Source organism: Oncorhynchus gorbuscha, linkage group LG19 (assembly GCF_021184085.1).
Source record: "Oncorhynchus gorbuscha isolate QuinsamMale2020 ecotype Even-year linkage group LG19, OgorEven_v1.0, whole genome shotgun sequence".
Taxonomy (NCBI): domain Eukaryota; kingdom Metazoa; phylum Chordata; class Actinopteri; order Salmoniformes; family Salmonidae; genus Oncorhynchus; species Oncorhynchus gorbuscha.
Genome location: NC_060191.1, coordinates 17,620,457 through 17,627,983, shown reverse-complemented (window position 1 = coordinate 17,627,983; position 7,527 = coordinate 17,620,457). Strand labels below are relative to the sequence as shown.

The 7,527-nt window shown below is 41.4% G+C and overlaps 1 protein-coding gene across 2 annotated transcripts in view; it reads left to right on the top strand.

The window, feature by feature from the left end:
- The first annotated feature begins 112 nt into the window (after positions 1-112).
- The window catches only part of LOC124005061 (DENN domain-containing protein 4B-like), a 34,746-nt gene continuing 27,331 nt past the window's right edge, over positions 113-7,527 (top strand). Inside the window, exon 1 of one of the 2 annotated variants that reach the window (XM_046313960.1) lies at positions 113-502. The gene's annotated coding sequence lies outside the window, so the exon portion shown is untranslated. The remainder of the gene's footprint in view (positions 503-7,527) is intronic. The other variant, XM_046313962.1, reaches the window with a different exon arrangement.

Genomic DNA, 7,527 nt, shown 5'->3' with positions numbered 1-7,527 from the left:
GTTTTATATTGTATTATTATCTGCGTTGTCATAACAGATTCACTGGTCTCCAGTACAGTGACAGCTGCATGCACGCGGGTGTCCACCAAATTGTTTGTACTCACGCAATTTCCTTTCCTCTAGTTTTATAATATTACCACAGCAAACATGTTTTTAAATGCATAACAATAGGCTGCAGGGAGTTTCACAAATTAATAACTAGTTTGTATGTATTATTGAAATAGTAGCGCAAGTGTCTGTGTTCTGAGAGCTCTTTCGGTCTGTGGCACTGGAAGTACGACAGTGTTTTAGTTTCCCATCTCGACCGCAGGAGCTGTTTGCAGCTAACCTCCCGACCAGCCAGCAAGAAGCGGACTGATACGACAGACATCTACACTGGCTCTAATTAGAAACCGACTCCATGGTACACACGACCTCCAACATGGACGCTAAATGTCTAAATATTACCTAAGCAGGATGATATCCAAAGTGAGCAATCGGAACAGCCAGCAAGGATTACAAGGTAAATAGATTGCCAGTTAAATAGTGGTAGTGTCCCCACAATATTTTGTTAGCTAGCTAGGAGGCTAAGTAACGTTAGCTAGCTAATGCTTGCAACTGCTTTAGATTAATGGCACACAATTCAGGTATGGTGCGCCAGCGGTGACAACTCAAACCCAAATCCCCTCCCGATTTGTTTTATTCGAAACCCACAATAATAGTTGTTAGCCATTATACCAACGTATCTGTGGTCGTAGTGCTGCGCTAACCGGCTAATGTGCGAAGCGATACAACAGTAACGTTAGTGTGTAACGTCAGGCTATTTCTGGGTGTAACGTTAGGCTATTGTCGTGATCCAATGAGTGGTACCAAGCATTGACCCAAATGTATATGGTATATGGATTTTAAAGCAATTAAAGGTTGGTAGTTATACTACATCGCCTGGTGCTCCCTGCCCCTAGTCCAAAATGTTAAAATATGTCCGCTAGTGCGGACATTAATCAATTTCACGTTGTACTGCGCGTGCATCACGTTTTGCATTGGAACGCATTTTCTACATTTGCCATCTCATATACTGTGTTGTCCATTCATGGTACTTTGTGGATTATGAAAATGCATTATGTGCATTTATCGTGTTTCTGCTTGAGTATTCAGCATACATAAATCCTGCAGACGCCTCATATTCCACGATTATTTGGGAATACCAGTTGCGTAGCGCAGTTTCGTGGGCCCCTCAAGGTTCGAGCAATATTTATTCAGAATATTGACCAGGAAAAATATTGACTTCAATCATTGACGGAGTTGACAACAGATACTCAAGACAGGCATACTTGTTGATCTTAACTTTTTGAAACATTTAGAAACTATATATAAATACATTTGTAAAATATAGTAAATGATTCATTTGAAAATACCCTATTCAACCATTCTATCAGATCTTCAGGCATTCTGATGGAATTTGTTTTACGGAGTTGACAAAAATAGTACATTTTTTCGTCTTTATTCAAGTGGTACACACAGACAGTATCAACAACAAAAAAATCAACAGTTGCTTTATGATTCTAGAACCCAATTAAGTATGGTGTATTTGAACAAGGAACATGATGTCCATGTCTCAAGGCTTAAAAATTATTCTTTAATCTGTCTGCTCCCCTTCATCTACATTGATTGAAGTGGATTTAACAAGTGACATCATAGCTTTAACCTGGTCAGTCTAAGTCATGGAATGTTTTGTACACTCAGTGTATAGTGTCGGTCTCATGGCATGGTCTCACTATCTGTTCCTGATGTTTAAACATTGCTGTGTTACAAACCCCTGTTGTTAAAATAACAATTTGCACATGTCATATTTGTATTTTATTTAACCTTCATTTAACTAGGCAAGTCAGTTAAGAACAAATTCTTATTTACAATGACTGCCTAGGAACAGTGTTCAGGGGCAGAACGACAGACTTTTACCTTGTCAGTTCAGGGATTCAATCTAGCAACCTTTCGGTTACTGGCCCAACGCTCTTACCACTAGGCTACCTGCCGCCCCTGAGCTCAATTTCGACATGCTGTCAGTAATCCTCACCATCTATTCTTGCCCTTTCATTCCTTACAGATTACTCAATTCCAGACAAAATATAATAAATACGATTTCAACTTGACACACTTAGATTTTCATGTAGGGGAAAATAAGCTGTAGATGTGTGGGCCTACTTTGTTGTGGTGTACTGAGCTGGCATAGAGAAGCACCCTATCTAAATGTATCTAGATGTTGTGGGCACAGGTTTGGACAGATGGTTCAGATGATATGTTTCTTTACACTAATTTCTAAAATGGAGATTAGCTATTAGCTAAGTAGTAGAGGAACTGAGCCTACTTGACATGAAATTAGTAATATTGCAACCGCTATTTGCTGCTGGCTGACCTACTTAGCTGCAACTCTGCATAGACAACGGAGGCTTGCATTGTTGATTGTTCCATATCTTTGTCACCTATTTTCCACTAGTGTAAGGTTAGATTAACCATACGCCAACTAATTAATCAGCATTGATTTAGCAAAACTCATTTGGTACAGTACCATCTGAATTCCTCTACCTAGTTTGGGATCTTCATAATGAATAGCCTCTAACGACTTTGTAACACAAAAGTTTACCCATACATTTATGAACAAGGTCATGCAGGATAATGTGTGTTTCTTTGGGGAAGTCTTTTTGTGACACAACTAAAAGTCTACTGACTATGTTTCCATTCATCGTCACAAAACCCATAAGGCATAGTGACAACTTTCTCAAAACCCCCATGCATCTAAAGCACTCAATGTAGCCCAGGAGTAGAATTTGGGACATAGTTTCCGGAGTGTACTCTCAGTCCTCATTTAGGCCTACCTATCAGCTTTTGCTAAATATACCTCTCCATGGCTCTCCAGTGTTCTTTCAGACTCCTCCTCCTCATGTCAGTAGACAGTAGTCTGTCTGCATGATACCTGAGATTGTGATCACACCTGGGACCTGTCACCTCTTGTTAGGGGTTTGTTACAGCTGGGGAATGTTTCTTGAAGAAAGGCACCTCAAAGCAACACATTGTTAGTGTTTATAACTTTCACTAGGGTTGGGGGTCAATTACATTTAAATTCAGTCAAGAAATTCAAATTCCAGAATTGAAGGTTGCTTTTTACTTTGAATTATGATTTTTCAATTTCTGAATAGAATCTGAATTCTCAAAGTATAGTCTGATCATGAAGTGTTAGAGCCTAGTCTTCAACAGTCTGTGCCTCACTTCTTACCTACTCTCCTCAGCATTCCACCTTTAGTGTTTACACTACCTCCCAGGACTCCCAGTTCCCATTCACATCATATCTCATTGCAGAGGTAGGCTATGCTTTGTGCATGAGGGATTGCGTATGTTTCTGCTAAACCTTTCACATTAGTGCTACATTTACATAAAAGCCTGTAAGTTAATGCAAAATATAATGGTCCATGTCGAATGTCATAACAATGAAGTGGAAACGGAATGTTTAGAAGGAGGAACCAGGGTTTGTCTTGAGACATGTTCAGTTGGCTAATACAGGGAGGGTGTCAGTATGATGTCATCGTACCAGCCAGCAGTCATATTCCATTTCTTCTCAATAGTGAAATTTGGCATCATTCCTCACCAAGTTTATCAAACCACTGACCCTTGCTTTATGACCCAGTGTCACACAGATTCTCCCTCGCCCTCCATTTGGAAAATTTGACCATAATTATATCCTCCTGATTCCTGCTTACAAGCAAAAACTAAAGCAGGAAGTACCAGTGACTCGCTCAATACGGAAGTGGTCAGATGACGCGGATGCTACACAACAGGACTGTTTTGCTAGCACAGACTGGAATATGTTTCGGGATTCATCCAATAGCATTGAGGAGTATACCACCTCAGTCACCTGCTTCATCAATCAGTGCATCGACGACGGCTCAGACAATTCAACGGCTCAGACACGAGGTATGTGGCAGGGTCTACAGTCAATCACAGATTACAAAAAGAAAACCAGCCCAGTCACGGACCAGGATGCCTTGCTACCAGGCAGACTAAATAACTTTTTTGCCTGCTTTGAGGACAATACAGTTCCACTGACACGGCCCGCAACCAAAACATGCAGACTCTCCTTCACGGCAGCCGAGGTGAGTAAAACATTTAAACGTTTTAACCCTCGCAAGGCTGCAGGCCCAGACGGCAACCCCAGCCGCGTCCTCAGAGCATGTGCAGACCAGCTGGCTGGTGTGTTTACGGACATATTCAATCAATCCCTATCCCAGTCTGTTGTTCCCACATGCTTCAAGAGGGCCACCATTGTTCCTGTTCCCAAGAAAGCTAAGGTAACTGAGCTTGATTTGATTGATTTTGATTTACATACAGTGCCTTGCAAAAGTATTCGGCCCACTTGAACTTTGTGACCTTTTGCCACATTTCAGGCTTCAAACATAAAGATATAAAACTGTATTTTTTTGTGAAGAATCAACAACAAGGTGGGACACAATCATGAAGTGGAACAACATTTATTGGATATTTCAAACTTTTTTTAACAAATCAAAAACTGAAAACATGGATGTGCAAAATTATACAGCCCCCTTAAGTTAATACTTTGTAGCGCCACCTTTTGCTGCGATTACAGCTGTAAGTCGCTTGGGGTATGTCTCTATCAGTTTTGCACATCGAGAGACTGAAATTTTTTCCCATTCCTCCTTGCAAAACAGCTCGAGCTCAGTGAGGTTGGATGGAGAGCATTTGTGAACAGCAGTTTTCAGTTCTTTCCACAGATTCTCGATTGGATTCAGGTCTAGACTTTGACTTGGCCATTCTAACACCTGGATATGTTTATTTTAGAACTATTCCATTGTAGATTTTGCTTTATGTTTTGGATCATTGTCTTGTTGGAAGACAAATCTCCGTCCCAGTCTCAGGTCTTTTGCAAACTCCATCAGGTTCTCTTCCAGAATGGTCCTGTATTTGGCTCCATCCATCTTCCCATCAATTTTAACCATCATCCCTGTCCCTGCTGAAGAAAAGCAGGCCCAAACCATGATGCTGCCACCACCATGTTTGACAGTGGGGATGGTGTGTTCAGGGTGATGTGCTGTGTTGCTTTTATGCCAAACATAACGTTTTGCATTGTTGCCAAAAAGTTCAATTTTAGTTTCATCTGACCAGAGCACCTTCTTCCACATGTTTGGTGTGTCTCCCAGGTGGCTTGTGGCAAACTTTAAATGACACTTTTTATGGATATCTTTAAGAAATGGCTTTCTGAGGAAAGAGGAACGAGGTCTTACATTTGCGTGTTGAAAGTGCTTTAGGCAGCTGCCAGAAAGAAATAATACAATCTGAGGAAGTGGCATGTCATCCAACTACTGAATATCAGATTCGGAAGTGGGGGTAGTGTTGGGACAATATGAAGTGAGTAGGTTTGTGGGATGATGCAGGTTGGGTCTACTTCTGGTGGAGTCCAGGTGCAGCCTCTCATACAGGGTCACTCCTAAAAGCAAACCTGATGTTGTTGAAGAAACAAACTTAGTAACAGTCAGCCAGTCTGTCACCTGTTCAAGAATCTCTCCTTTGTACTGCTGTAACAGCAGCATTATACACTGTGCTTTAGGGCCTGGTTCACAATGCTTAGCCCTGTATTGCAACTGTTGGGTCGTCTGCACTCGCATACACTCTGATTAGCTCTGAGAACAGCTCTATAGCCTTCAGCTCCATTGGCAAACGGCCAATGTCAAGATTATGTAACCATTTGCGATGGATGTCTCCTCTTTTCACTTGCATCCTGTATGGCTAACGCAGTACAAATGACTGTTTTCAAAACAGAGCATCACTTAAGACTCATACTGTGTGTAATATGTTGGACTACTGTATGCTGCGTTATGCAACACAAAGAGGATAAATTATGTTTTAGTAGGGAAATGCATGAATATCAGTTATATGCACATACTCACACAGCCTCAAACACAAAGCAAACACTGCACCAGCCAGCCACTTTTATAGTCCACCTCATTCAACGTCAGGGAGTATATTGTCCACTGTAATGTAATGATCATCCGACTTGTGCTTGCTAAATCAAACCTGGCGACGCCTCAAAATAAACCTCTCTACACTTCCTTCCTCTCCTTTTCTCTTTCTGTCTATCATGCTCTCTGCCACTGCCCTGTCATCTGTCCCTTCAATACTCTCTTCCTCTGCTCATACTTTCTGTCAGCCCTAGCTGGATATGGCAACCGTCAGTGTGTCACCTACACAAATACGCACACACTTTGCACCTATCCCCCCTGTCGTACACACAGAGATCCAGTTCTCTTGCTACAGCCTGTAGTTCATTCCTCCTTTCTCTTTCCAAACTCCATCTCTGCCAGCTAAAGGCACAGTCTGTCCCTCCTTCTATCCACTAAACTAGCATAAACACTTTAGCCACATTACCATAGGGGTTAGGTAAAAGCCCAGTGCATATCACAACAAGGAAAAGAGGTCTTCCAAGACCTATCTCACAGTTACTGGCAATTGCCCACACCAAAATCTCTAGCATTGTCTAGTACCCTACCTACTGCTAAATGTGGATGGATACATCTTGGTTCTAGCGTCTAAAAAAAATTACAGACACTTTATTTTCATGGATACTATACAAAATCGAGATAATGAGACAGTTGGTTGGTGCATCATATTGTAAACTTAAGCCAGCATTGACTGAAGTGCCTTTCATGATGCTCTCAGCCTCTCACAGTAGGGAGTCTTGGATATTTATAACTTTAGATATCTTAATCTCCTTCAAGTGTCTGTCATTTCTCTCCCATTTCAACAGTTAGGTCTGTCGGCTTTTCCCATGTTTTTGTTTGGCAATAGGCTAATCCTTAAAATGTTGACGTGGCCCACGGGAGACAGTTTTCCAGAAATCCTGAGAAGCTGCTGTTTGTTGAAGTGCTAGTCAGTTATCACACCAATACCTGGAGACGTTTGAATTTGAATTCTAATACTTCAGCAACAACCGAGAGAGAAGACGAGAGCTGCTGAAGCTGTCTGAAGCAGGTCTCTTTATTAGAGGCAGAACCGACTCTGAGCAGGCTTTAAATAGAAGCGTTGTTTGAAATAATCAAATCAAAGTTTATATGTCACGTGTCCCGAATACAACAGGCATAGACCTTACAGTGAAATGCTTACTTTCAGGCTCTAACCAATAGTAAGAAAAAAAGGTGTGTGTAGGTAAGTAAAATAAATAAAACAACAGTGAAAAGACATTTGAAAATATGAGTAGCAAGGCTATATACAGACACTGGTTAGTCAGGCTTATTGAGGTAGTATGTACATGTAGGTATTGTTAAAGTGACTTTGCATATATGATTAACAGAGAGTAGCAGTAGCGTAAAGAGAGGGGTTGGCAGGTGGTGGGACACAATGCAGATAGCCTGGTTAGGCAATGTGCGGGAGCACTGGTTGGTCGGGCCAATTGAGGTAGTATGTACATGAACGTATAGTTAAAGTGACTATGCATATAAGATAAACAGAGTAGCAGCAGCGTAAAAGAGGGGTTGGGTGGGAACA